The following is a 4,216-nucleotide window of genomic DNA, read 5'->3' on the forward strand; positions in this document are numbered from 1 at the left end:
CAGCTAATTTTTGTATATTTTTTTGTAGAGTCAGGGTCGTACTCTGTTTGCCGAGGCTGGTCATGAACTCCTGGCCTCAAGCAGTCCTCCCACCTTGGCCTCCCAGAGTGTTGTAATCACAGGCGTGAGCCATTGCACTGAGCCCAGATTGCTCTAATGGAGAATTTATCACCCTGGAGTGAGAGGTGAGGCTGAATAGTCATTCATTTCTTATTTATACCTGTCTGCTTCTGTCAGGCTCTGTGGCCCTGGCCAGGAAGGCTGGGGCTGTGCTAGTACTATTTATGGAGAGTCCTGAGATATCAAAGTGAGGCGGGGTGAGGGTCATGCCATCAAAGACTGTGTGTGAAGTGGCTTTGGAGTTGGACGGTTGGTTTTGAACACTGGCTCTGCCATTTGCTATCTCATAGCCTTGGGAAGTGTGTGAACCTTTTTGCAGAATCAATTTCCCTACCAGCAAAATAGAGCAGGCTTACTCAGTACGGAGCGGGTCTCTTGTGAGGATTAAAGGCGATGATGGATCCAGAGTAGCTGATGGGATACGTCGCACACAATGGAGACCCAAGCAATGTAGCTTTATTCCCAGAAGACAAAGGTTGTGATTGGCAAGGGGTACCTGAGTTTGCTAGGAGTCAATGGGAAAAGGGAAGTTAGGAGGTTGAGGACTCGTCCCAAAGGAGGCAAGCACCTCAGGAGGCAAGGGCACTGCACTCAGTGCTAAGCAGTGATGCTGGGGCTCTTTAAGGGGTGACTGAATGTCATTACTCAGGACAAAGGCTTCTATCTTGATTCTATGACAGGTTGATGTGATCCTCCCATGACTGTGTGCAAATTACCATAATGCAAGGGCACACTCATGTAATCGCAGTGGTAGAAGCTGGGATGTCACCTTCTAGCCAGATGTCTTCAGGGGCCAGGTGACGGTGTGTAGGGCTTCCAGCACACGGGCTGTGGGGCTGGCAGGTGACTTGACTCTGCCTGCCACTTACCAGCTGTGTGGCCTCGGCAAAGCCTGTTCCTAGGGTGGTGACTGCAGGAAAATCCCTGCCAGTGCTCTCCTCGGCCTCAGCACCCGTCCTCTGGATGTCTTCCAGCCTTCCAGTTCAGACCTCTGTGTCCTTTTCTAACATGAAGCTGTGGACAGCCCCTCCCCCCCAGGATTGCTGTGAGTCTGAGCTGAGGTCCTTGCAAAGCCCTCTACACAGAGCGTATCCTGTTGCAGCACCTGGCCAAGGGTGACAGCTGTGTGTCAGTGGAGAGTCAGAAGTAACAGCTTTGAACATGGCCCGGTGATGCTTCGTAGTGCAAATGCCTTGTGCTCCTGCTCTGAGCATGGTAGGCTGCAGGGGAGACCTCTTTCCCTTGGTTCAGGCCCCAAGCGCCTCAGGAGGAGTTACCCACCCGCAGATGCCTCCCAGGGACAAGGGGCAGGTTTTGAGCCGGGCCTGGTGAGTATTCAGCTCTACTGGCTAAGGACAGGTTGTGAATTGTTTTTGGGAGTGATTTGAGATTCTTAAATACTGAAATGCAACTCACATAGCATGAAACTAACCATCTTAAGGCATAGAATTCAGTGGCCTTTAGTCCATTTGCAGTGCTGTGTCACCATCACCTCCATCTAGTTCTAGAACATTCCATCCCGAGGAAAGCCCCCTGCCCATGAGCTGTCCCTCCCCTTTTCCTCGCTTCCATCCCAGAGGCAGCCAATCTGTGCTTTCTGTCTATGTGGATTTGCTTATTCTGGATGTTTCATGTAAGTGGAATATTAGATGCCATCTGTTGTCTCTGCCTGCTGTCACTCAGTGTGGGGTTTTTGAGTCACCGATGGCCCAGTCCTTCACTCCTGTTGATGACTGAATGATAAGCTGTTTGGAGAGACCGCATTTGTTTATGCCTTCATCGGCTGATGAGTGTTTGGATCGTTTCTACCTTGTGGCTATGGTGAATAGTGCCCTTATGAGTACGTGGGCCACGTGAGGGAGCGGATGCCTTTTTCCATTTCAGGTAGAATATATCCCTAGAAGTGGAATTGCTGGGATACGGTACTTCCATGGGTTACAGTACTTTGCCATTAGCATTTGGAGGAACCTGATTCTGATCTTAATGGGTTAATCTGAAGCCATGCTTCCTCGTGGGTTGATGCTGTGTGGCGCAGGGGTTGGGCACAGAACTCTGGGTTTGGATCTGACTTGAGCCAGCTACTTGCCGTGTGACTTCTGGTAAGTTACTTGTCCTCTCTGTCTCCGTCTCCCCACCTGCCAAGAGCAGGACAGCCTAAGGAGCGTGGAGGGAGATGGGCCTGCCAAGTGCTTGACTGTGCCAGGCTCTGAAGTGTGAATTAAGTGGGAGCTCTTAGAGCTTTTAGGGTTGAAACATGTTCTTGTCACAGCCCATCCCTGGCCACTCAGGTTCTGAGGGCCCCTGAAGGCTTTCAGTGCACTTGGGCTGCAAGCAGCAGAGCTACCACCCCCCATGGAGGGCTGGGTAGATGTGACACGTGGGAGGGGAACATGCCCAGCTAAAGAAGGTTCCTCAGTTGTACCCCAGAAAGCCTGAGCCCTTGATAAAGTTGTTAAAATAGCTGAGCTGGTTGGAATGCACCAGCCTGGCAGTGGGTGGGGCAGCAGGAGCCTGTAAGTGGCATTCTCGTGCACCAGGCAGTGAAGCCCCTGATCCTTCAAGAGGAGGGGGCTTTCCCCCACCGTACAGGTGAGAAAACAGGCCCTGAGAGGCTGGTGTAGGGACATTCAGCTTGGAGATGCATGGATGGTTCTTGAACCCCCTTTGCTTTTCCTGCAAGCTCATGTTGTGTTTCTGGTTTTGCAGCAGCGGGCATCACACCCTGCAAGGAGGTGGCAGGACCCAAGGGGGAGGGACCTGCCCTGGGAGCAGGGGTTTCAAAGCTCCTGGCAACTACAGGGGGCTGGACAGTGTGGGCAGGGACGTCGCTGGGTGGCGACAGTGTTAATAACCACATGTGGCGCTAGCCAGTCCTCAGGGCTCTGTGCAGGAGGTAGAAAGGTGCGCATTCTGGGTCCTGCCGCCACCCCAGGGCCTGGCCTGTGATGGTCTTGGCTCTGCCCTGGTTTAGGAGAGAGACCCACCACCCTCCTTTGTCCTTTGAACTTTTGTGTGTGATTTTTTTTCTTTTGAGACAGAGTCTCGCTCTGTCGCCTAGGGTGCAGTTGTGTGATCTTGGCTCACTGCAACCTCCACCTCCTGGGTTCAAGCGATTCTCCTGCCTCAGCCTCCCAAGTGGCTGGGATTCCGGGCGTTGTAGCACCACACCCGGCTGATTTTTATATTTTCAGTAGAGACGAGGTTTCAGTGTGTTGGGCTCGAACTCTTGACCTCAGGTCTTCCACCTGCCTCGGCCTCCCAAAGTGCTGGGATGACAGGTGTGAGCCACTGCACTGGGCCGTGAGTGACTTCTTTCCTGCCAACCAGGACTGAGAAATAGGAAGAAGTTACAAAGCTTCCAGAATAAGACTTAAGACGTGACTTGCAGTTCACAGTCGGGCTCTCCTGCGTTGTTGAATGGCTCATGCACAGCTGTGCTGGAAGGACTCACCGGTCCCTGGAGCATCCTGCCTGGTGTGTCTTAGTTGGGCCACGCTGCATGGTCTGTGCCAACCATGTGACTTATGGTGGGGTCTTGAGCCACGAGGTGTCAGCCGTGTCTACGTCACCAAACCCTAGCAAGACTGAGGACTGCATCCCTGGTTGGTGATGCTCTGTCTGTTGAAGCTGGGAGGGTTCAGTGCTGTCTGCGTGCCTTTACTGGCAGCCTGTGCCTGGCCCCTGCTCCGGGAGCCTCTTTCTTTGCTGGATTTTGTCTGTCATCCACCTTGACTTTGACAGTTGCGCCCAGTCCTCTGAGTGAATTACTGACCTGAGGGTGGGGGTGGTGCCCTCCGGGCTCCTGAATAGGCATGAGCCTATATGTCAAAGTACCGCATAGAGCGAACACCTCATTTTATGGTTCAGAAAACGGAGGCTGGGGGCACTTGCAGGGTTCCCAGGCCCCTGCTGTTGTCAACCAGGAACACACACACAGCACACAGCCCTTCCCAACCAGGGTTTATTTGGTGCCTGGGCCCAGTGGTGGTGGCCTGGCTAGGTTGGGCACTACAGGGTCATGACTCCTACCAGGTAGAAGAATGTCACTGAAGAGGGCAGGGCGTGGTGAGTGCGGGTCATGCGTGGCCGTCTGAGG

The sequence above is a fragment of the Piliocolobus tephrosceles genome, unplaced genomic scaffold (assembly GCF_002776525.5).
Source record: "Piliocolobus tephrosceles isolate RC106 unplaced genomic scaffold, ASM277652v3 unscaffolded_44818, whole genome shotgun sequence".
Lineage (NCBI taxonomy): Eukaryota > Metazoa > Chordata > Mammalia > Primates > Cercopithecidae > Piliocolobus > Piliocolobus tephrosceles.